Genomic DNA, 26,788 nt, shown 5'->3' on the forward strand with positions numbered 1-26,788 from the left:
CTTCCTGTCTAGGGCAGTGGCTCCTGTTGTAACATCCTTCCTTCCTGTGTAGGGTAGTGTCTCCTGTTGTAACATCCTTCCTCCTGTCTAGGGTAGTGTCTCCTGTTGTAACATCCTTCCTTCCTGTCTAGGGTAGTGTCTCCTGTTGTAACATCCTTCCTTCCTGTCTAGGGTAGTGTCTCCTGTTGTAACATCCTTCCTTCCTGTCTAGGGTAGTGTCTCCTGTTGTAACATCCTTCCTTCCTGTCTAGGGCAGTGTCTCCTGTTGTAACATCCTTCCTTCCTGTCTAGGGTAGTGTCTCCTGTTGTAACATCCTTCCTTCCTGTCTAGGGTAGTGTCTCCTGTTGTAACATCCTTCCTCCTGTCTAGGGTAGTGTCTCCTGTTGTAACATCCTTCCTTCCTGTCTAGGGTAGTGTCTCCTGTTGTAACATCCTTCCTTCCTGTCTAGGGTAGTGTCTCCTGTTGTAACATCCTTCCTTCCTGTCTAGGGTAGTGTCTCCTGTTGTAACATCCTTCCTTCCTGTCTAGGCAGTGTCTCCTGTTGTAACATCCTTCCTTCCTGTCTAGGGTAGTGTCTCCTGTTGTAACATCCTTCCTTCCTGTCTAGGGTAGTGTCTCCTGTTGTAACATCCTTCCTCCTGTCTAGGGTAGTGTCTCCTGTTGTAACATCCTTCCTTCCTGTCTAGGGTAGTGTCTCCTGTTGTAACATCCTTCCTTCCTGTCTAGGGTAGTGTCTCCTGTTGTAACATCCTTCCTTCCTGTCTAGGGTAGTGTCTCCTGTTGTAACATCCTTCCTCCATGTCTAGGGTAGTGTCTCCTGTTGTAACATCCTTCCTCCCTGTCTAGGGTAGTGTCTCCTGTTGTAACATCCTTCCTCCCTGTCTAGGGTAGTGTCTCCTGTTGTAACATCCTTCCTCCCTGTCTAGGGTAGTGTCTCCTGTTGTAACATCCTTCCTTCCTGTCTAGGGCAGTGTCTCCTGTTGTAACATCCTTCCTTCCTGTCTAGGGCAGTGTCTCCTGTTGTAACATCCTTCCTTCCTGTCTAGGGTAGTGTCTCCTGTTGTAACATCCTTCCTTCCTGTCTAGGATAGTGTCTCCTGTTGTAACATCCTTCCTTCCTGTCTAGGGTAGTGTCTCCTGTTGTAATATCCTTCCTTCCTGTCTAGGGTAGTGTCTCCTGTTGTAACATCCTTCCTCCTGTCTAGGGTAGTGTCTCCTGTTGTAACATCCTTCCTCCCTGTCTAGGGTAGTGTCTCCTGTTGTAACGTCCTTCCTCCTGTCTAGTCTAGTGTCTCCTGTTGTAACATCCTTCCTCCCTGTCTAGGGTAGTGTCTCCTGTTGTAACATCCTTCCTCCCTGTCTAGGGTAGTGTCTCCTGTTGTAACATCCTTCCTTCCTGTCTAGGGTAGTGTCTCCTGTTGTAACATCCTTCCTTCCTGTCTAGGGTAGTGTCTCCTGTTGTAACATCCTTCCTCCTGTCTAGGGTAGTGTCTCCTGTTGTAACATCCTTCCTTCCTGTCTAGGGTAGTGTCTCCTGTTGTAACATCCTTCCTTCCTGTCTAGGGTAGTGTCTCCTGTTGTAACATCCTTCCTTCCTGTCTAGGGTAGTGTCTCCTGTTGTAACATCCTTCCTTCCTGTCTAGGGCAGTGTCTCCTGTTGTAACATCCTTCCTTCCTGTCTAGGGTAGTGTCTCCTGTTGTAACATCCTTCCTTCCTGTCTAGGGTAGTGTCTCCTGTTGTAACATCCTTCCTCCTGTCTAGGGTAGTGTCTCCTGTTGTAACATCCTTTCTTCCTGTCTAGGGTAGTGTCTCCTGTTGTAACATCCTTCCTTCCTGTCTAGGGTAGTGTCTCCTGTTGTAACATCCTTCCTTCCTGTCTAGGGTAGTGTCTCCTGTTGTAACATCCTTCCTTCCTGTCTAGGGCAGTGTCTCCTGTTGTAACATCCTTCCTTCCTGTCTAGGGTAGTGTCTCCTGTTGTAACATCCTTCCTTCCTGTCTAGGGTAGTGTCTCCTGTTGTAACATCCTTCCTCCTGTCTAGGGTAGTGTCTCCTGTTGTAACATCCTTCCTTCCTGTCTAGGGTAGTGTCTCCTGTTGTAACATCCTTCCTTCCTGTCTAGGGTAGTGTCTCCTGTTGTAACATCCTTCCTTCCTGTCTAGGGTAGTGTCTCCTGTTGTAACATCCTTCCTCCATGTCTAGGGTAGTGTCTCCTGTTGTAACATCCTTCCTCCCTGTCTAGGGTAGTGTCTCCTGTTGTAACATCCTTCCTCCCTGTCTAGGGTAGTGTCTCCTGTTGTAACATCCTTCCTCCCTGTCTAGGGTAGTGTCTCCTGTTGTAACATCCTTCCTTCCTGTCTAGGGCAGTGTCTCCTGTTGTAACATCCTTCCTTCCTGTCTAGGGTAGTGTCTCCTGTTGTAACATCCTTCCTTCCTGTCTAGGGTAGTGTCTCCTGTTGTAACATCCTTCCTTCCTGTCTAGGGTAGTGTCTCCTGTTGTAACATCCTTCCTTCCTGTCTAGGGTAGTGTCTCCTGTTGTAACATCCTTCCTACCTTTCTAGGGTAGTGTCTCCTGTTGTAACATCCTTCCTCCCTGTCTAGGGTAGTGTCTCCTGTTGTAACAGCCTTCCTTCCTGTCTAGGGCAGTGTCTCCTGTTGTAACATCCTTCCTTCCTGTCTAGGGTAGTGTCTCCTGTTGTAACATCCTTCCTTCCTGTCTAGGGTAGTGTCTCCTGTTGTAACATCCTTCCTTCCTGTCTAGGGTAGTGTCTCCTGTTGTAACATCCTTCCTTCCTGTCTAGGGTAGTGTCTCCTGTTGTAACATCCTTCCTTCCTGTCTAGGGTAGTGTCTCCTGTTGTAACATCCTTCCTACCTTTCTAGGGTAGTGTCTCCTGTTGTAACATCCTTCCTCCCTGTCTAGGGTAGTGTCTCCTGTTGTAACATCCTTCCTTCCTGTCTAGGGTAGTGTCTCCTGTTGTAACATCCTTCCTCCTGTCTAGGGTAGTGTCTCCTGTTGTAACATCCTTCCTCCCTGTCTAGGGTAGTGTCTCCTGTTGTAACGTCCTTCCTCCTGTCTAGTCTAGTGTCTCCTGTTGTAACATCCTTCCTCCCTGTCTAGGGTAGTGTCTCCTGTTGTAACATCCTTCCTCCCTGTCTAGGGTAGTGTCTCCTGTTGTAACATCCTTCCTCCTGTCTAGGGTAGTGTCTCCTGTTATAACATCCTTCCTTCCTGTCTAGGGTAGTGTCTCCTGTTGTAACATCCTTCCTCCCTGTCTAGGGTAGTGTCTCCTGTTGTAACATCATTCCTCCCTGTCTAGGGTAGTGTCTCCTGTTGTAACATCCTTCCTCCCTGTCTAGGGTAGTGTCTCCTGTTGTAACATCCTTCCTTCCTGTCTAGGGTAGTTTCTCCTGTTGTAACATCCTTCCTTCCTGTCTAGGGCAGTGTCTCCTGTTGTAACATCCTTCCTTCCTGTCTAGGGTAGTGTCTCCTGTTGTAACATCATTCCTTCCTGTCTAGGGTAGTGTCTCCTGTTGTAACATCATTCCTTCCTGTCTAGGGTAGTTTCTCCTGTTGTAACATCCTTCCTTCCTGTCTAGGGTAGTGTCTCCTGTTGTAACATCATTCCTTCCTGTCTAGGGTAGTGTCTCCTGTTGTAACATCATTCCTTCCTGTCTAGGGTAGTGTCTCCTGTTGTAACAGCCTTCCTTCCTGTCTAGGGCAGTGTCTCCTGTTGTAACATCCTTCCTTCCTGTCTAGGGTAGTGTCTCCTGTTGTAACATCCTTCCTTCCTGTCTAGGGTAGTGTCTCCTGTTGTAACATCCTTCCTTCCTGTCTAGGGTAGTGTCTCCTGTTGGAACATCCTTCCTTCCTGTCTAGGGTAGTGTCTCCTGTTGTAACATCCTTCCTGTCTAGGGTAGTGTCTCCTGTTGTAACATCCTTCCTACCTTTCTAGGGTAGTGTCTCCTGTTGTAACATCCTTCCTCCCTGTCTAGGGTAGTGTCTCCTGTTGTAACATCCTTCCTTCCTGTCTAGGGCAGTGTCTCCTGTTGTAACATCCTTCCTTCCTGTCTAGGGTAGTGTCTCCTGTTGTAACATCATTCATTCCTGTCTAGGGTAGTGTCTCCTGTTGTAACATCCTTCCTTCCTGTCTAGGGTAGTGTCTCCTGTTGTAACATCCTTCCTTCCTGTCTAGGGTAGTGTCTCCTGTTGTAACATCCTTCCTTCCTGTCTAGGGTAGTGTCTCCTATTGTAAAATCCTTCCTCCTGTCTAGGGTAGTGTCTCCTGTTGTAACATCCTTCCTTCCTGTCTAGGGTAGTGTCTCCTATTGTAACATCCTTCCTTTCTGTTTAGGGTGTCTTCTGTCATAACATCCTTCCTTCCTGTCTAGGGTAGTGTCTCCAGTCATAACATCCTTCCTTCCTGTCTAGGGCAGTGTCTCCTGTCATAACATCCTTCCTGTCTAAGGCAGTGTCTCCTGTTATAACATCCTTCCTTCCTGTTTAGGGTAGTGTCTCCTGTCGTAACATACTTCCTTCCTGTCTAGTCTAGTGTCTCCTGTCGTAACATCCTTCCTTCCTGTCTAGGGCAGTGTCTCCTGCTGAACAAACTGTAAGTCTACCTAGAATTTTTAATCAAGTTGCTTCAGTTTTTGATTCAATACCCCATGCATGTCCAACACAACATACAGTGCCTTGCGAAAGTATTCGGCCCCCTTGAACTTTGCGACCTTTTGCCACATTTCAGGCTTCAAACATAAAGATTTAAAACTGTATTTTTTTGTGAAGAATCAACAACAAGTGGGACACAATCATGAAGTGGAACAACATTTATTGGATATTTCAAACATTTTTAACAAATCAAAAACTGAAAAATTGGGCGTGCAAAATTATTCAGCCCCCTTAAGTTAATACTTTGTAGCGCCACCTTTTGCTGCGATTTCAGCTGTAAGTCGCTTGGGGTATGTCTCTATCAGTTTTGCACATCGAGAGACTGACATTTTTTCCCATTCCTCCTTGCAAAACAGCTCGAGCTCAGTGAGGTTGGATGGAGAGCATTTGTGAACAGCAGTTTTCAGTTCTTTCCACAGATTCTCGATTGGATTCAGGTCTGGACTTTGACTTGGCCATTCTAACACCTGGATGTGTTTATTTTTGAACCATTCCATTGTAGATGTTGCTTTATGTTTTGGATCATTGTCTTGTTGGAAGACAAATCTCCGTCCCAGTCTCAGGTCTTTTGCAGACTCCATCAGGTTTTCTTCCAGAATGGTCCTGTATTTGGCTCCATCCATCTTCCCATCAATTTTAACCATCTTCCCTGTCCCTGCTGAAGAAAAGCAGGCCCAAACCATGATGCTGCCACCACCATGTTTGACAGTGGGGATGGTGTGTTCAGGGTGATGAGCTGTGTTGCTTTTACGCCAAACATAACGTTTTGCATTGTTGCCAAAAAGTTCAATTTTGGTTTCATCTGACCAGAGCACCTTCTTCCACATGTTTGGTGTGTCTCCCAGGTGGCTTGTGGCAAACTTTAAGGAACACTTTTTATGGATATCTTTAAGAAATGGCTTTCTTCTTGCCACTCTTCCATAAAGGCCAGATTTGTGCAATATATGACTGATTGTTGTCCTATGGACAGAGTGTCCCACCTCAGCTGTAGATCTCTGCAGTTCATCCAGAGTGATCATTGGCCTCTTGGCTGCATCTCTGATCAGTCTTCTCCTTGTATGAGCTGAAAGTTTAGAGGGACGGCCAGGTCTTGGTAGATTTGCAGTGGTCTGATACTCCTTCCATTTCAATATTATCGCTTGCACAGTGCTCCTTGGGATGTTTAAAGCTTGGGAAATCTTTTTGTATCCAAATCCGGCTTTAAACTTCTTCACAACAGTATCTCGGACCTGCCTGGTGTGTTCCTTGTTCTTCATGATGCTCTCTGCGCTTTTAACGGACCTCTGAGATCACAGTGCAGGTGCATTTATACGGAGACTTGATTACACACAGGTGGATTGTATTTATCATCATTAGTCATTTAGGTCAACATTGGATCATTCAGAGATCCTCACTGAACTTCTGGAGAGTTTGCTGCACTGAAAGTAAAGGGGCTGAATAATTTTGCACGCCCAATTTTTCAGTTTTTGATTTGTTAAAAAAGTTTGAAATATCCAATAAATGTCGTTCCACTTCATGATTGTGTCCCACTTGTTGTTGATTCTTCCCAAAAAAATACAGTTTTATATCTTTATGTTTGAAGCCTGAAATGTGGCAAAAGGTCGCAAAGTTCAAGGGGGCTGAATACTTTCGCAAGGCACTGTAGGATCTACAGTTCAATATAATTCAGTATCATTTAACATAGTTAAATATTGTCATTTATGCATTTTACTTATAAAGGTATGTCATTTTAGTTTATGGTTTTGGTCTACAGTTATGTCACATTAGCTGACATATGTTACATTACTGTTTGAATTTACCTACTAGGTTTGATTGAATGGTCCCACAAAGTATGTGGAATGGGTTTTTTATCTGGAGATTACTAACCTCTTATGGACAGACAACATAACATAAATGGTATTGTAACATCTGATGCAACTACATGATATTTTAGTAATGGGTTTCTGAGATTAGGAGAGGAGTAAAGGAAGTATTTTGGTTTATTAAAAAAAAATGCTAGTGCATGGCTGCATGTAGGAGAGTGACTGGTTTAAAGCATCATCTTGACTCAAATCTTTCCTCGTTTCCTCTAGTAGTCTGTGGTTGAAGGCTTCATGTCGACTGACTTTTCAGTTTGGATAGTGATTTTACGCTTTACCCACACCTACCCAAATGCACCTTTGAGGATTCTGTTGTCTGTAATCGGGCCTTTAATTAACTGGTGTCCGATATCCGCTGAATCTCTCTTCTCTTTTCAGAACTGCACCGCATGCACACACCTGCTTAGACTTTTTGTGAGTGCTCGTTTGATCATTAAGATCAGGGATTTACCATTTGACTTTCACACTTCAATCGTATTAGGACGTTTAAAGGGGGATGGGGGCGTGTAGAGACTGACAATGCACTGAAGAATGAGGAGTCATTTCCACAGTCATTACCGTGGGTTCACGGTTTAATTCCTGCAAATCAAACAGAGTGGGGGAGACATTGGGGTAGTAGATTGGGGTAGTAGACTATATTGAGAAATGTGTATCCTAGGCCCCCAAACCCTTCAAGGGAACAGCACAAAAGGCAGGCAAAGCAGGCAGGCAGGCAATGTCACACTGGCTATATACACTACATGAACAAAAGTACCTGCTCGTCGAACATCTCATTCCAAAATCATCAATATGGAGTTGTCCCCCCTTTGCTGCAATAAAAGCCTCCACTCTTCTAGATGTTGGAACTTGCTGCAGGGACTTGCTTCCGGTCTGCCACAAGAGCATTAGTGAGGTTGGGCACTAATGTTGGGCGATTAGGCCTGGCTTGCAGTCTGTGTTCCAATTCATCCCAAAGCTGTTCGATGGGGTTGAGGTCAGGACTCTGTGTAGGCCAGTCAAGCACAGAATTGTCTAGAATGTCATTGTATGCTGCAACATTAAGATTTCCCTTCACTGGAACTAAGGGGCCTAGCCCAAACCATGAAAAACAGCCCCAGACCATTATTTCTCCACCAAACTTTAGAGTTGGCACTATGCATTGGGGGAAGAAGCGTTCTCCTGGCATTCGCCAAACCCAGATTTGTCCATCGGACTGCCAGATGGTGAAGGGTGATTCATCACATCATAGAACGCGTTTCCACTGCTCAAGTGTCCGTTGCCGTCGAGCTTTACACCACTCCAGCCGATGCTTGGCATTGCACATGGTGAGCTTAGGCTTGTGTGCGGCTGTTCGGCCATGAAACCCATTTCATGAAGATCCCGAATACGAGTTCTTGTGTTGACGTTGCTTCCAGAGGCAGTTTGCAACTCGGTAGTGAGTGTCGATTGTTATGCGTTAAGTGCTTCAGCACTCGGCGGCCCCGTTCTGTGAGCTTGTGTGGCCTACCGCCTCATGGCTGAGCCATTGTTGCTCCTAGACGTTTCACCTTCACAATAACAGCACATACAGTTGACCGGGGAAGCTCTAGCAGGGCAGACATTTGACGAACTGACTTGTTGGAAAGTTAGCATCCTATGACGGTGCCAGGTTTAAAGTCACTGAGCTCTTCAGTAAGGCCATTCTACTGCCAATGTTTGTCTATGGAGATTGCATGGATGTGTGCTCGATTTTATACACCTGTCAGCAACAGTTGTGGCTAGTAGACAAATCCAATTTGTAGACAAATCCACTAATTTGAAGAGGTGTCCACATACCTTTGCATATGCAGTATCAATCTAAAGTTTGGCCACACCTACACATTCTAGGGTTTTTCTCTATTTTTACTATTTTCCACATTGTGGAATAATAGTGAAGACATCACAACTATGAAATAACACATATGGAAACATGTAGCAACCAAAAAAGTTTTATATTTTATATTTCAGATTCTTCAAAGTAGACACCCTTTGCCTTGATGACAGCTTTGCACACTCTTGGCATTCTCTCAACCAGTTGTGTTGTGACAAGGTAGGGTTGGTATACAGAAGATTGCCCTATTTGGGCTATTGCAGCAAATTAATGCCTCACAGAGTTCAAGTAACAGACAAATCTCAACATCAACTGTTCAGAGGAGACTGCTTGAATCAGTCCTTCATGGTCGAATTGCTGCAAAAAAACAACTACTAAAGGACACCAATAATAAGAAGAGACTTGATTGGCCCAAGAAATATGAGTAATGGACACTAGAATGGTGGAGTCCAAATTTGACATTTTTGGTTCCAACCACCATGTCTTTGTGAGACGCAGAGTAGGTGAACGGATGATCTCCACGTGTGTGGTTTCCACCGTGAAGCATGGAGGAGGTGGTGTGGCGGTGCTTTGCTGGTGACACTGTTAGTGATTTGTTTAGAATTCAATGCACACTTAACCAGCATGGCTACCAGAGCATTCTGCAGTGATACGCCATCCCATCTGGTTTGCGCTTAGTGGGACTATCATTTGTTTTTCAACAGGACAATGACCCAACCTACCTCCAGGCTGTGTAAGGGCTATTCGACCAAGAAGGAGAGTGATGGAGTGTTGCATCAGATGACCCGGCCTTGGACCGCAGAGTGAAGGAAAAGCAGCCAAGAAGTGCTCAGCAGACTGTTGGAAAAGTATTCTAGGTGAAGCTGGTTGAGACAATGCCAAGAGTGTCCAAAGCTGTCATCAAGGCAAAAGGTGACTACTTTGAAGAATCTCAAATATAAAATATATTTTGTTCAACACTTTTTTGGTTACTACATGATTCCATATGTGTTATTTCATCATGTTGACGTCTTCACTATTATTCCACAAATTAGAACATTTTTAAAAAATAAAGAAAACCCCTTGAATGAGCAGGTGTGTCCAAACGTTTGACTGGTACTGTGCATTTATAGTGTATCTAGGCAAATGCCAGATATGGCAAAACATTCTGTGCTGTATTCCATGACTTAATCAAAAGATTACAATGTATTAGAACTTGAATGATTCAGACTGTTTTCCATAAGGAATATAAAGTAAGTATGTCAATTAGGCTCCCTCTTTATCTATATCCAGGCCTCTTATCAAGAGTTAGGCCTGTTTCCTTATCATGGACACACATTTCATTAGAAATCCATTCCAATTAATGATGATGTAATGAATTTACAGTTAGTCTGGCTCAAGTAGTAGGACAGATTTCCCTTTTCGGTAAAGCTAGAATGGGCTTTAGAATGGGGACAGCACACTCAGTTGTTTCCAAACAAACACACAAAGAAAAACTTTTTTTTATCACAGGATATGACATAAGATTTTAGAGAAATCTGATCAACAAAAACTGAAAAATAAATAAACAAAAACGAAATAAAATAAATAAATAAATAAACAAAAACTGATAAACAAAAACAAAAAAAGATTATGTTCGACAGGTGTGTTCAAGGCTATGGAAGTTCCATGGGGTTCAAAACCATGCACCACCACCTCATTGTAATGATTAATTTGAACTGACTAGCAATGGATCTTAAAAACAAGTTATTTGTCTCTCTCTCCATTCAGTCCTGTTCATCTTGCTCTCTGTTTCCCCGTCCCCATGCTTTATTATTTTTCCCTGATTGCAGGCCGTGTCAATAAAAACACACTGCCATAAATCACCAAAGTCTGTACACTTAGATAAGTCTCTCACCCAGGCCAGCTAGTCATTTGACACACACAAGGTCATCTGGGTCGTATTCATTAGGCACAAACAAGAAAAAAAAATGGCCCAAACGCTTAGGAACTGTCTGTCCAACAAGAAAGTTGTCCAATAAGAAATGCTCGTTTTCATTTTCCATAATGATTATGAGCCTGCTGAGCACTGGGCCTATGTTGCTGCTCTGCTCGCAGCTCAGGGGAGAGGCGGGATGAGGCAGGTAACCAAGGTGCAGAAAGGACATACACAGCACAGAAGCCAGAAGTTTTATGAGTCGGTCTACCTAGCTTCACCCTTCACACAGAGTGCTTTAGCACCTGATGATTGATTGAGATGATGGACATAGCTCATGGTGAAATAATCTGCATGGTGATTTTCAAAGGTTAACATATAGCCTACAAGGTGTGGACGTGTAAGGACTAATTGCTCATGTGAGTAATACTCTTTACTCTGTGATATGTAGTGGATGTGAGGCATTGGCCTGTGTCCAATATGGAACATAGCCAAATATCTTTCACAATGCTGTGTAGAAGAGAGGTGGTTAAATAATCATAGCACTCAGAACAATGGACAAACAGTCAAATGATATCATTTATCATTTTCAGGGAAGAATTCTGTGAAACCTTGACTACCTTCTTCTGCTCTGTATTCTATTCTGACCAATTGAATCTGACCTGTTTTCCTCTCCCTACATCTCTCTCTAGGGGATCCCTACATATCTCATTACCTTATCATGGCCCTGAGAAATACCTCTGGAACTAAAGCAGTCCCCAGACTAGTTGTCAAGATCATAGGCAGCAAACAGGTCAAGTATTTCATCACAGAAGAGACAGACAAGTGAGTTGAATCAGGTCGATCAAAGATCAAGCTGTGTTCTAAGAATAGAAAATAATGGAATGGCATAAAATAGAATAGAATAGACATTTAACATTTACATTTAAGTCATTTAGCAGACGCTCTTATCCAGAGCGACTTACAAATTGGGAATAACATACAATAGATTGGAATAGAATAGAAAAACATAGAATACTATACAATATAATGAATACTTTACTTTTCATTCTTGTGAGAAACGGAAATCTCAAGTAAAGTAGCAGTAAAGTCTCAATGGTAATTCTGCTTCAAAACACTACATCTTACACGTGCTTATTACTGTGACTTAAACTGGATCTCGATGCATGTCTCTTTAACTTTGCACAAGGGTGAATAAAGCAGCTATTCCTCTGGCCGTTGTGGATAATGTGACGAAGGAACCACCAGACAAACAGGACTCTATAGTGACCAGATCACACAGACAAGCTGAGGCTGAGGGGGGTGTGGGGTCAGCTTTTCAGGCTGAGCTCCACAAGGTAAACCCTGAACAGTAATATAGTGGTTATACTTATGTTATTAAGTTATGTTATTATTATTTATTATCATGTAGCTTAGAAAAATACATAATTGTACATTATTTAAAAAATGGTATCTACCCTCTTAAAATTAAATGTTGAATAAAAACAGAAAATATATAACAATAATACATAGTGAAAAATGACATTGCATGAGTAGTATAATTCAAGATAGATAGACAAAAGGTGACATAAACCCTATGGTTATGGGATTTCATTGATGTATATAGTCCAATTTGTAAGTCGCTCTGGATAAGAGCGTCTGCTAAATGACTTAAATGTAAATGTTAAATGTACATTGTGCACAGTGAGCTGTATCTTTCTAGTGGAGAGCTCAAAACACTGAGTGTTGGGTTCACTTTACAGGCCTCAAACAGGCTGTGTATGACAGCTCCCTCTGGTGACCGTTCCCTGTCCTACATCCATCAGAAGAACCCAGCTGTCTTAAGAACTGAACTCAGAGTAGGAACAGCAGCAAGGGCATCTGAGGAGGAGAAGGTTAGTCCAAACTACGGCCTAACTGTGATCACTTGATTTCATTTTTATTTTACTCAAACAAAACCGTGGTTTGCACAGTGATCACCACTTTCATACATAAAACAGATGATACCCACACTTCATGAAGTTGTATGGCATTGTTTATTTCTACTGATTATCACGTCCTACTGGTGTGGATCTCAACAAAGGCTTATTCTGATTCCCCACCATAGAAATAGAATCATTCTATATAAATATATTTCTATGTAGCTCACTAGTGGTTAGAGCATTGGGCCAGTATCCGAAAGGTTGCTGGGTCGAATCACCGAGCTGACAAGGTAAAAATATTTAATTCTGCCCCTGAGCAAGGCAGTTAACCCACTGTTCCCCGGGCACCGAATCGGAGAAGGTGTATTGCTGATAAGAATGTTAATAAACCACTCCCATGAAGCGATGGACAACAAGGATGTATTTGATTGTTTCATTTCTGTGAAACCGAAAGTAAAATATCGACTTGAGGAGAGCAACTGAAAAACTGTTTGGTAAGCTTTATTCTACAACTACGTTAAGTATTCGTACCTGTTGTTTCTTGTTGTATATGTTGAAGAATGAGCCAGTGCTCGAGAGCCTATGGCTGTAAAGTTGTCTGCCTAGTGACGACAGGTAGCTCAGTAAACGCCTGAGTTTTGAACTTCATTGAACATAACTACATTATTGTATTACAGTAGCCGTAAACGCCTGAGGTTTGAACATCATTGAACATAGCTACATTATTGTACTACAGTAGACGTAAATGCCTGAGGTTTGAACATCATTGAACATAACTACATTGTTGTACTACAGTAGCCTTATATGCCTGAGGTTTGAACATCATTGAACATAACTACATTGTTGTACTACAACAGATATTTATTGTTGAAGTATCCAGCAGCAAAGAAAGATGATGGGGAAAGAGAACCAACATAGACCATTAACCATGAGCTATAGAGACGCCCTTCAAACACCATCTAACAAAGGTGAGCTAGGGACAATACAATATCCAGTGGCGTGTATGCTTGGATGCCAAGGAAAGCCAGGCTTCCCCAAAACATTTACCAAGAACAAAATATATCTACCTTTTTAAAAATCTTTCATCTCTCTACGTTTCATACATTTCCTTCAATTCGCAAGAGGCTGAATGTATTTCACTGGAGAAAGCATCCCTCTGTCTTACTATGTGAAGCACATCTATCTGATGCTGTCTGGTCAAAATTAATATGACATTGTTTCTGCCCATTGCATTGAATGCAATGGAAGCCAGCAGACATTTGGCCTCCCTTGATAAAAAAGAAAGAAGCTCAACTGAGTGAGCTCAACTGTGAATGGTCCTGTTGCAAAACAACAAAAAAGTGTCAGGCTTGCTAAAATCGTCCCTTTCTTAAATTAGGCATGGATGGAGACAGGGAATTGAACTTGTGGTTTTACTTAATTCTCCGTACTGGCCAATGATTATAACAGCGATTCTGATTCAACCATAAATTCATACATTGTGCCCCTGGCCTGAGGATGGAAGTTCAACATGTAGCTAAATGTAGCTAGCTGTCAACTAGCTGGTAGCCTAGGACAACAAAAACTAAAAGCATGTAGAGTCATAGACCGTTTGAATAACATGAAAGAGAGGAGGATGGCATTGGCGATTCTCTTTTTCTACTTACACACACACATAAATTAGTACCATGGATGATATTTTGCTGATGTTGATTGGACTCAATTGTTTTTTGTATCTTTGTTGTCACTGTACTAGACTAAGCATAGGTGATTTGATGTTGAAATGGTGCTGGAATAGGGGAGTCAGCTCCTGTTTCCTCTGCGACTTGCAGTAACTCTTCTGTGTTCTAAATCAATAGTTGTTTAGTAGTCCGAAAAAGTCGGAAATATTAACTTGATTGGCCATGTAAATGTATGTTACATGCAATATGCTTTGTAGACTCCACCACTTATTGTCTCGGCCTTAGGCCTACAGTGCATTTGGAAAGTATTCAAACCCTTCCCCTTTTCCACATTTTGTTACGTTACAGCCTTATTCTAAAATTGATTAAATCGTTTTTTTCCTCGTCAATCTACCCCCATAATGACAAAGCAAAAACAGGTTTTTAGAAATGTTTGCACATTAAAAAACAGAAATACCTTATTTACATACTGTAACTATTCAGACCCTTTGTTATAAGACTCAAACTTCAGCTCAGGTGCATCCTGTTTCCATTGATCATCCTTGAGATGTTTCTACAACTTGATTGGAGTCCACCTGTGGTAAATTCAATTTATTGGACATGATTTAGAAAGGCACACGCCTGTCTATATAGGGTCCCACAGTTGACAGTGCATGTCAGAGCAAAAACCAAGCCATGAGGTCGATGGATTTGTCTGGAGAGCTCCGAGACAGGATTGTGTCGAGTCACAGATCTGGGGAAGGGTACCAAAAAATGTCTGCAGCATTGAAGGTCCTCGAGAACACAGTGGTCACCGTCATTCTTAAATGGAAGAGGTTTGGAACCACCAAGACACTTCCTAGAGCTGGCTACCTGGTTAAACTGAGCAAACAGGGGAGAAGGTCCTTGGTCAGGGAGGTGACCAAGAACCTTATGGTCACTCTGACAAAGGACAACCATCTCTGCAGAACTCCACCAATCAGGCCTTAATGGTAGAGTGGCCAGACGGAAGCCACTCCTCATTAAAAGGCACATGACAGCCCGCTTGGAGTTTGCCAAAAGGCACCTAAAGGACTCTCAGACCATGAGTAACAAGTTTATCTGGTCTGATGAAACCAAGATTGAACTCTTTGGCCTGAATGCCAAGTGTCACGTCTGGAGGAAACATGGCACCATCCCTATGATGAAGCATGGTGGTAGCAGCATCAGCAGTGGCATGGACTGAGAGACTAGTCAGGATCGAGGGAAAGATGAACGGAGTGAAGTACAGAGAGATCCTTGATAAAAACTTGCTCCAGAGTGCTCAGTACCTCAGACTGGGGCAAAGGTTCACCTTCCAACAGGACAATGACCCTAAGCACACAGCCAAGACAATGCAGGAGTGGCTTCGGCACAAGTCTCTGAATGTCCTTGAGTGGCACAGCTAGAGCCCGGACTTGAACCCAATCGAACATCTCTGGAGATACCTGAAAATAACTGTGCAGTGACGCTCCCCATCCAATCTGATAGAGCTTGAGAGGATCTGCAGAGAAGAATGGGAGAACCTCCCCAAATACAGGTGTGCCAAGCTTGTAGCGTCATACCCAAGAAGACTCGATACTGTAATCGGTACCAAAGGTGCTTCAACAAAGTATTAAGTAAAGGGTCTGAATACTTATGTAAATGTCATTTCTGTTTTTATTTGTAATAAATTAGCTACAATTTCTAAAAACCTTTTTTTTGCTTTGTCATTGAGGTATTTTGTGTAGATTGATGAGGATTATTATTTTTTTGATCCATTTTAGAATAAGGCTGTAACTTAACAAAATGTGGAAAAAGTCAAGGGGTCTGAATTCTTTCCGAATGCACTGTATATATCACGGTGGCAAGGCATATGAACTAACAGGTTATAGAGCAAACAACTCAATTTCACAACACATAGGTTGTAATATGGCTTTTTTCACTCTGGTTTGCTTTCCCTGGTGATTTTACCTAAGCACCGCCATTGCAATTATCCTCCATAGAATTTATTTTCCAATTTACAGATTATGTGAATATTCTAAAATCTACATAAAACAATATACGCATTTTCCTACTGGAGATGTGTTTCCAACTGACTTATTGTGGATAAACGGCTGTGCGTGATGACCTAGTGCACATAAAAATAACTTCTGCAATTAAATTCTCTTGTACCGAATGAAAAATACAAGTTAAATGGGTTCCATGGCATTATCAGCATTACTGATGGTTTTGTCACAAAAACTGTTGTTTTATAGCAAATGTGCGCATTATTAACAGCAGCCAAGCATCGATCATCATATCACCAGAATAAGACCCTCAATATTGATTGGATACTCACCACCCTGTGAAGTTCATAATTTCTTTAATCTGCTAATCAACTGCATGCTTTCACGAGTCGTAGTGGGAGGACCACTTAACATATCATCGCATGACTCCCCAGTTTACTTCGACATGGTCATTATATCAATATTTGTGCATAAAGGCATTTCCACTGCCATTTCTCACGTAATTCATTTTACACACAAAAATATCCAACCATGTCGACCAAACAAATTGTCTGTCGGCATTTATAAAATTCTACCGGCATTTGCTGTTTCATCAGCCCAGGTTTTTAAAATGAATGCGTCAGGTAATTAATCCTCATGAAATGTTTGTATGGAAACCTGGTAAGTGTCTGCAGCCGGCTCTTGTAGTGTAATGAGACAGACAGGTAGATGGTGCTGGACGAACCCTCAACCTTCTGGCCGTTACATGCTGACCACACCGCTCAAGCTTTCTAATTCTGAGGGGAGAGATTCTGCAAGTGATTTACAGTACAAGGGGTGTCATGATTGGATCAGACCCCCCCCCAGTACATTTTTAACTATCGCTAATTTGGTTATATTACAACAATGAGAGGATAGCACCTGAGTGCAACCTCATAAGATGATTCTCTTTTCTTTTTCTTAAAAGTAAGGACTTCTGCTAGACCAGCAGCCCCTACTACTGCCCAGAACAGTTACCTGACCAGACTGAGGAGCAGCCTCCATGACCTGATGAACCAGCACCCAGAGGGAGTACCCCTTTCTCGTATGAGTCAGGCCTGCTCTCTCCTCCTGCACCCGGAGGTACTTAAGCTCTATCCCTCCACCAGGTACCTCTTGGCCTCCCTCCCCACTGTGGTGAGGCTTCACGGAATCGGGGTACAGACCCTGGTGCTCCCAGCACTAAGCCATTGTGGAGGTGGGACGGATGCTGGTCGTGTTGGTTGTCGCTAGCCTTCTCGACCTATGCCAAGCAGGGACCAGGCCGTCCGCAAAGAGACTGATTTCAAGATTCCAATCAAAGCCAAGACAACAGAAGAACCTCAAATGTACACAGCCCATAATGATATCAGGGAAAAGCATTAGGGAAGTCTACATACAAGACAATGGCACGTCTTACAAGACGGGATACACACAATCAACACATTACTCACTTACCATGAAAGCACACGCCTGTGAATTACAGATGTATGATTTTTTACATTTTTAGACTGTGGCAATACAATTCATTCAATTATTTTATATTTATGATACATCATGGAAAACAAGATTTCACTTTAAAGTGTACATGTTTGAACATAGATACTTTGTGCCCAATTTTATTCATGTTTGACAGATTTTAGACAAGTAAACCTAGAACGCTACATAAACCAATCACTGTTGTGCAGCGTCAATTTGATTATATTTTTCTTCGCTTGATAAGCGACATACTTTACCATATAATAACAGTTTCCCAAACATTTGAATAAAACATTCTGAAAAACATGGAAAGTGCTTTTTTTTGCCTCAAACTGAACAGGCAAGGTCTATTCTATCATGTTAAGGTCACATCCATTCAACAGCACTGTACAATAACACCCACTACCTCTTCAACACTCTAGTCATCTTACTTTCCCACACAACCTATAACATACAGTACAATAAAGTCTAAATAAACCAAAAACTTTGAATGACACTGAGAGGCAACGTTGTTACATTTAATGCCTGTTTCCCTGAGGCTGATGCCGTGCAGGTGTTGGTACGCATGCATACACACATTCATTCACACGTAAATAGTGCCATACATGCACTCAAAATTATTCAGTTGTCCTTGATGTCGTTTTATGTTCTCCTTTGTTTTTCGCTTTTGTTCATTGTTGCTGCATTGGGGGACGGGGAATGGAATTATTTTATAATTATTATTTTTATCAGGGGGTCTCGGATGATTGAGGGGCAGCTCTCGGGAACTGTGGGGGGGGATCTTGGAGGACTGGTGGCCTGGCAGTTGGGAACTTGGGCCGGTGGCTGATAGGTTCCTGGGTCGGGTCACTGTTTTTGACCATGTGGGAGAACTGTCGACATGCCCTTGGGCAGGATGTTGACCCTGGTTGCTTCTGTGGGTCCCTCTGGATGGGAGTCTGTTAGATGACAATGTAATGTAAATGTTGAGCGGCTTCACTGCAGGTAGATTGTATGTTTAATATTCAATAAAATAAAAATGTAAAAAGTGCTCACGGTGCTATACGGCTGTCTACATACCGATTCACCTTTAGCTCCTCTCCCTCTAGTCTACTTTGTTTTAACATGATTACTCCACCACAAGCTGTAGCAGTTACCCAAGGTGGGTATCTAACTGTCAACATCATTAGTCAAAGGGCAAGGAACATCGTCACTAACTCGCTCTCCAACCAAGGGGCTTTAATTAAGGAGCAAACTGAACTGAAGATAACATTCTGCAACTCTTGGAAGTTGATAGAAATGTGTCTTTATTGTTCAAACCAACACATTTCGGCTCATAGACACTGTCCTTCAAGAGTTGTTGAATTTCCTCTTTACTTCAACATCCCATTAGTTATAAAAATCCCTTGATAATTAAAGTCGTTCACACAGCATGTTTTGAGATGAGCTAAGTTTAATTCCATTATTCACCCTGCTGCCCTAGCATTTTCATTAGCTAGCATTTGGTGTTAAGACTAAAGAAGACCCTTAGTTTCATCATATTATTCACTCATTAGTTTCATCATATTATTCACTCATTGGTAGACAATCTTGGCCTATGTGCTTACTAAACTCAGGTTGGGTTTTGATACAGATGCTTGATACATACGGCCCCTGGTCTCAGTGTTTGGTGCCAAGGCTGTGACAGCATGGTGAAGGGTTTGGGTTTGTGGATCAGGTTGAAGAATGCCCTCCGTGTCCTGGGGAGAAGTGTTGGGGGGCCAGGATAAACACAGGTGCTGCAGCAGGGATGTGAAGAACACAGACAGATCCAACTAGCCAGCTATTCCCCCAGACACACCCACGGGCCTTCAGAGGACAGGGAGCCAGTCAAATCAGGGCCTTACTCTAACATGTTTCAAATAAATAAATCCTCAGAAATCTACACAATATCCCATAATGACAAAGCAAAAACAGGTCTAGACATTTTTACTAATATATTAAAAATAATAGAAATACCTTATTTAAATAAGTATTTAAACCCTTTGCTATAAGACTCGAAATTGAGCTCAGATGCATCCTGGTTTCCATTGATCATTCTTGAGAATAAGGCTGTAATGTAACAAAATGTGGAAAAGGTCAAGGGGTCTGAATACTTTCCGAATGCACTGTACATACAGTTGAAGTCGGAAGTTTACATACACCTTATAGGCTGACCACACAGCGTGCGCTGCGAATAAAATTTAGAAATCTATGTTATTCAATTATTGTACCCACACTGCTCGCGAGCGTCAACGAGCGTCTGCATTGCCAAGGGCTAAAATAGAAGTCATTCCTATTTCTGACACAGATCGCGTAGCAAGTCCTGCCTCTCCAATCTCCTCATTGGTTTATAGAAGCAGGTACCCACGTGCCATCTCCTCATTGGTTATACCCACGTGGGTGATTGGAAGACGAACTGTTGCCGGTTGTCGTGGTAATAATAGGAAAGTTTAGATGCCAATCACCATATAAGTTCAACGAAGAAAAGGCCTGGAAGGAGGAGAGATGACTAGAACGGTTGACCGTTTTATGTGTGGATTAATTGTCGGAGTAGAGGACCTTGTTATTTTACCTGAAATGCACAACTCAATGTTTATATCCCAGGACAAATTAGCTAGCAACAACAAGCTAGCTAAATAGGACAAATTAGCTAGCAAGTGCAAGCTAACTAACTAAATTGCCATAAATGTTTCATGCTTTTCGCCTGTTCCCAAATTAATGTAATTGGTTCAGAGTTTTTTTTTTATATTTCAACCGGCATGTCGTTATCGCATTTGGTGTAGGGGACAAAATAAATGTATGCACGATGGCGCAAGCGCGCAGCCGGTTTGGGTTCCGTGTTAGCCAAAAACATTTAAACTCAGTTTCACAATTCCTGACATTTAATCCTAGTAAAAATTCCCTGTCTTAGGTCAGTTAGGATCACCACTTTATTTTAAGAATGTGAAATGTCAATAATAGTAGAGTGAATGATTTATTAGACTTGTGGAGATCTACCATTTCTTTTTCTGAGGTCTTAGCTGATTTCTTTTGATTTTCCCATGTCAAGCAGAGGCACTGAGTTTGAAGGTAGGCCTTGAAATACATCCACAGTTACACCTCCAATTCACTCAAATTATGTTAATTAGCCTATCAGAAGCTTCTTAATTAAGCCATGACGTAATTTTCTAAAGACACAGTCAACTGGGGCGGCAGGGTAGCCTAGTGGTTAGAGCGTTGGACTAGTAACCGGAAGGTTGCGAGTTCAAACCCCCGAGCTGACAAGGTACAAATCTGTCGTTCTGCCCCTGAACAGGCAGTTAACCCACTGTTCCTAGGCCGTCATTGAAAATAAGAATTTGTTCTTAACTGACTTGCCTGGTTAAATAAAGGTAAAAAAAAAAAAAAAAACTTCATGTATGTAAACTTCTGACCCACTGGAATTGTGATACAGTGAATTATAAGTGAAATAATCTATCTGTAAACAATGGTTGGAAAAATTACTTGTGTCATGCACAAAATAGATGTCCTAACCGACTTGCCAAAACTATAGTTTGGCAACAAGAAATTTGTGGAGTGGTTGAAAAACTTGTATGTAAACTTCCGACTTCAACTGTACTGTACATACAACAATATTCTCTATATGGCCATATTGTTCTCTCCAAACAAAAAAGATAATTTGGGCCAATGAGAAGAGGGACTCACCCAGAGAAAAGGCCAGAAAGTTAGCAGGGTTAAAAGGTATCTGGGTACTTCCGGTGGTCTTTTCCCGTCAGGATCGCAGTCAAGTTGACAAAGTTGGTACATTGAGGGGGTGCAGTCGAACCCCAACAAATCTAATCACATCGTTCTGGGATTTTTAAATAAACACAGATAAGCAATAGGAAAGCAGGACTGAGTCTGAAATGGCTGCCTATTCCCTACATTAATATCAACACTTTTAATTTCTCACACACACACACACACACACACACACACACACGTACCTTGAATGTATGAGTGCTCCATCATGTTGATGAGTCCCCATCTGATGTGAAGGTGGTGTCAGTCCCGGCCAGGAAGAGATCAGCCACCGACAACACCATGTTCTCCTCGAAGTATGCCGAGTCCGTACGCAGAGTCCGTACGCCGAGTCCGGACGCAAGTCCTGCTGCTCCACAGAGATCAAGGAATAGTGACAGATGACATATTTATGACAACAGACAATTGAGACTTGAACAAAAATGTAGTCTCTATGGTTGCCATGTTTGATAACAGCTAAATCAACCAGGATTCAAAATTTACAAAAATACTATAGTTAAAAAAATATATATATTCCAGACTGTAGCTTTAAGGATGACCTCCAGAGAGCCTTTTATTCACAGATTTACCACTTATAGGAAAAAACAAGCATTATATAAAATATGGTGTTTGGAGAGACCTATTTGTCACTTAGTTACTCTTCAACTTCTATGGGTCACTTACTTCATAGACTCTTACCTGATGGAGAGAGTATCAGAGGTTGTCCCTGTCCAGGGTCTTCCAGTGCTGCCTGGCCACCTCCGATATGAAGCCTTTCAGCTCTGACACATTCCTCTGGATGCTCTGGTGAGGCCCCGGGAAATGTTTCATAAACGGGAACAGATTAAAGATCTAAAGAAATGTATCAAGCCAAATATTTTGAAAGAAACTACCTGAAAAAACATCAGTTAAATATGGTACACATGATGCTATAATCTTATTTTGAATCTCATTAGCTGTTAAACGTTCCTGTTACTAATATGGTCACTTTTCACCTATTGCCTCTACATATTTTTAGAGTAGTGATACATTACTAGAGTGACCCATGTCACAAACCTTCATACCTCTAGAAGGGCAGACATTTTGGTCAAAGATAAATTCCAGACAAGTCAAATTGCAACCATTCAAATGTTTTATTTATTTCTATGGGTACTCCGTACTCGTACCTGGCCGAGAGCAGATCCAGTCAGGAAGAGATTTTAATTGTGGATGTCTGGAGGCTGTGGAAACGGTGTTCTTGTACTCATAGCAGTCCGAACACCACTGAGCAGATGATGTTGGACACGGCCTTCACGATCACGTGTTGTGGGTTGAATGGATTCTCATGATAAAACCACCACAGATCACAGTGAAAACTTTACACAGCTGGTCAGCGTCCTTCATCACACAACAGTAGATATAATATTCCACTGACAAGATTCCAATAAGCCAATAGAAAATGTCTATGTGGCACAATCAGGATTACTTTTCGGGGCAGTCCTGCCAAAAACGAATTACCGCCCTCCTTCTGTAGCACCTGTATAAGGTAGTGGGCCTCCTCTGTGACCCGATGATCCAGAGATTTCTTAAGGCCTTAAGAGTGAGTAAGACTAACTTCCTGTTGACACCCAACTTTCCCCTGTAGACAAAATCCCTGAGTGGCAAAATAAATCATATAGGGTATACCTAGCTGGCACACTATTCACTATGTAGTGCACAACTTTTGACCAGGGTCGATTGGGCTATGGTCAAAAGTAGTGCACTTGTGATAGACTTTGTGACGTGTCAATGCTTTATATCCATCCTAGCACTTGAGTGCAAGAGACCCAATCAAAACCATCTGTTCCAGCACTGCAACAATCTTTGATTAATGAAAAGGAAAATGTGTGCTTTTTAGTTACACCTGGTGGCAAATATTGCAGAAATAATTATGGTAGTATCTCAAATATGCTTTCTTTTAGCTCAGCAAAAGTGGGGTATACTGATCCAGTCCAGAACAGGCATAGATGGCCTCCCTGAAAACACGGCTCCATTCCGGACCAGAGTCACAATGATGACGTGGAGAGTGTTCAGCACTATAGACAGCTTCCAGCTGTTAAAGGAATACTCCACAAAAACATTTGATTTATTAGTCCCAAAATGTTTTGCATGTCAGCAGTCGCATTTTCAAGGCATAGGATTTTTCCAGAAGCAAAATGTCAATTGCATCATCATGATGTGGTAAGTGATACTTTGCTTCTTGAAAAATGTTAAATCTTGAAAACGTGACTGTTATCATAAAAAAACATTTTGGGACTGTATTAAGTATTAAGTCATGAAAAACAATTCCAAAAAGTAGTTTGAGTGAATTTTCCCTTTAATTATTCTTTCGGGGCGGTTTTCCCCCACACACAAATTAAACACTTTCAAATGGAGATTATCCATTACGTTTGCCTTTTAGTCCAGGACTAGGCATAATCTTGTGTCTGAGAAACAGGTCCTTCATCTATATTAGTTAGGAAACTGCAGAAAGTCAAACTGACTTGACTTATACCCTTTTAATGAATAATAAATGGATCATTTGGTGGGTTAGTGCCATAGCGCAGATTCGTGCCCCCCGCACGGTCCAACTTTTCCCCCACAAATATTTATCTTAAAATTAATATTTCAAAATATATAACAAATCATTATTTTACTAACTGGATTTTATGTCAACTCAGTGAGACACCATAAAAGCCTTTTCATTTTTACAATGATTGTCCAACAAGTGTTAAGGACTTGATTGATTAATTCTAATATTCAGATATGTAATACAAATCTCCAAATTTCTTTTGGATTAATAGCCCTATTAAATGCTCCAGGGATAATGTATTTGGCATGGTTGTTTTTCCAGATTTAGAACATAAAACATTTATAAAGCAAACAATATACCTAAAGTCTAGCACAGAAAATACTTCAATGTTTTAAGCATACGTTGCAGAACAGTGATTACAATACTTATTCAGAATATTGACAAAACATTATTGAGTCCATCAGTAGAGTTGACAACAGCTATTTGACCTAGATTGTGTGTATGCGTCTAGTTCGGTCCTTGAGCTGTTCTTGTCTATTGATGTTCTGTATTATGTCATTCTGTATTATGTTTCATGTTTTGTGTTGGACCCCAGGAAGAGTAGCTGCTGCTTTTGCAACAGCTAATAGGGAGCCTAATAAAATACCAAATACTCAAAACAGACATTTTTGCCTCTAAAGAAACTTAAATTAACATTTTTCAAATATGGAAAAATATTTTTAGCAAATTTGCTTTTCCTCAGTTGCTTTAAGAGACTCTAAAACCTAATTAAATGTACCAGAATATGAATTTTGGTTCAAATATATATCTTAATATATCAGGCAGATGGAGCTGACAGTTAATGGTTGTGACCACGGTGATTCCAATATTATTAAAATCTATTGAAAGTAGAGAACTTCAGACTACAAGTGGTCTTGTTGCACTACACGTAATGAAGAAATTAGTAAGGAGTCCTTATGGTAAATAGCTGCCCCTGCTTATTCGTAATTTAGGATTTTTGACAAATCTGATCATAGTTTTGAGAGAAATATTCTTTAAAGTCAGAGGGCTATTGCAAGAAACTACATAAGATAATGGATATTAACTGAAATGTTTTTGCCAGTTTGTAGAATTTTAAACACTTTTATTTGGATCCTTAACTATGGACAAGGGCATTTCCAGGCATAGAGCAGACATGGAAATGAATAACATCTAAAGTATTTAGAAAATACCAAAAACAAATATTTTCCCTTGTAAAATCCCTCTAAATGTAAAAATTCTCAACACTATAAATAAAGTTTCCCTGCCGGACAAGGATTGTCCGACTTTCAAAAATCTCTGGACAAATTTCCTACACATTTTGCCATAAGGCTGAGAGAAAATGTTGCAATTTTAAAGCAAATATCATTTAATTCTAAACATTCCTTCATGGCTTATGACGTGTTCATATGCTATCTGGGGAGGCCCGACCTCCGTGGGCCATGCCAGTGTGGTGGGGGCTTATACGTGTGTCCTATTTCACCCATGAACAAGTGTGTGTTATGTATGTAAACGACCACCCCTCATCACTGTCAAACGCTCCCTAAAACACTTGCGGACCAGTCTAATCGACCGGGCATCCTGGAAGGATATTGACCTCATCCCGTCAGTAGAGGATGCCTGGTTGCTCTTTAAAAGTGCTTTCCTCGCCATTTTTATTTAACCAGGTAGGCTAGTTGACAAGTTCTCATTTACAATTACGACCTTTCCAAGATAAAGCAAAGCAGTGTGACACAAACAACAGAGTTATACATGGAATAAACAAACATACAGTCAATAACAGTAGAAAAAGTCTATAACAATAGAAAAAGTCTATGTACAGTGTGTGCAAATGAGGTAAGACAAGGGAGGTAAGGCAATAAATAGGCCATGGTGGTGAAATAATTACAATTTAGCAATTAAAACACTGGAGTGATAGATGTGCAGAAGAGGGGATGGGGTAGTTGGATGGGCTATTTACAGATGGGCAATGTACAGGTGCAGTGATCTGTGAGCTGCTCTGACAGCTGGTGCTTAAAGTTAGTGAGGGAGATAAGTCTCCAGTTTCAGTGATTTTTGCAATTCGTTCCAGTCATTGGCAGCAGAGAACAGGGAAGGAAAGGCAGCCAAAAGAGGAATTGGCTTTGGGGGTGGCAAGTGAAATATACCTGCTGGAGCGCGTGCTACGGGTGGATGCTGCTATGGTGACCAGTGAGCTGAGATAAGGCGGGGCATTACCTAGCAAAGACTTATAGATTACCTGGAGCCAGTGGGTTTGGCGACAACAGCATACAGGTCGCAATGGTGGGTAGTAATGGGGCTTTGGTGACAAAACGGATAGCTCTGTGATAGACTGCATCCAATTTGCTGAGTGTTGGAGGCTATTTTGTAAATGACATCGCCGAAGTCTAGGATCGGCAGGATAGTCAGTTTTACGAGGGTAGGTTTGGTAGCATGAGCGAAGGATGCTTTGTTGCGAAATAGCAAGCCAATTCTAGATTTAATTTTGGATTGGAGATGCTTAATGTGAGTCTGGAAGGAGAGTTTACAGTCTAACCAGACACCTAGGTATTTGTAGTTGTCCACATATTCTAAGTCAGAACCGTCCAGAGTAGTGATAAATGGGTGGGCAGGCAGGTGCGGGCAGTGATCGGTTGAAGAGCAAGCATTTAGTTTTACTTGCATTTATGAGCAGTTGGAGGCCACGGAAGGAGAGATGTATGGCATTGAAGCTTGTCTGGAGGTTAGTTAACACAGTGTCCAAAGGGACAGATGTATACAGAATGGTGTCGTCTGCGTAGAGGTGGATCAGAGAATCACTAGCCGCAAGAGCGACATCATTGATGTATATAGAGAAAAGAGTCGGCCCGAGAATTGAACCCTGTGGCACCCCCATAGAGACTGCCAGAGGTCCGGGACAACAGGCCCTCTGATCTGTAACTTAATTTGTTGACTTCTGTAACCGTAAAAGCCATGGTTTCATGCATGTTAACATTAGAAGCCTCCTCCCTCGGTTTCTTTTATTCACTGCTTTAGCACACTCTGCAAACCCGGATGTCCTAGCCGTGTCTGAATCCTGGCTTAGGAAGGCCACCAAAAACCCTGAAATTTCCATCCCCAACTATAACATTTTCCAAGAAGATAGAACTGCCAAAGGATGCGGTGTTGCAATCTACTGCAGAGATAGTAAGACAGAACTCAGCAGGCTATTCATGTCTGTGCCCAA

At 41.9% G+C, this 26,788-nt stretch overlaps 1 long non-coding RNA gene and 1 pseudogene across 1 annotated transcript; one reads left to right on the forward strand and one right to left on the reverse strand.

The window, feature by feature from the left end:
* Nucleotides 1–12,402: 12,402 nt before the first annotated feature.
* LOC115108620 (uncharacterized) lies at nt 12,403–17,582 on the forward strand. Its single transcript, XR_003860367.2, has 3 exons — nt 12,403–12,648; nt 13,012–13,122; nt 16,747–17,582. It is a non-coding gene; the product is annotated as an uncharacterized LOC115108620 (long non-coding RNA).
* Nucleotides 17,583–18,004: 422 nt separating this feature from the next.
* Nucleotides 18,005–23,135, reverse strand: LOC115108621 (cytochrome P450 2J4-like; annotated as a pseudogene).
* Nucleotides 23,136–26,788: the final 3,653 nt, after the last annotated feature.

This window comes from Oncorhynchus nerka, linkage group LG24 (assembly GCF_034236695.1).
Source record: "Oncorhynchus nerka isolate Pitt River linkage group LG24, Oner_Uvic_2.0, whole genome shotgun sequence".
NCBI classification, from domain to species: Eukaryota; Metazoa; Chordata; class Actinopteri; order Salmoniformes; family Salmonidae; genus Oncorhynchus; species Oncorhynchus nerka.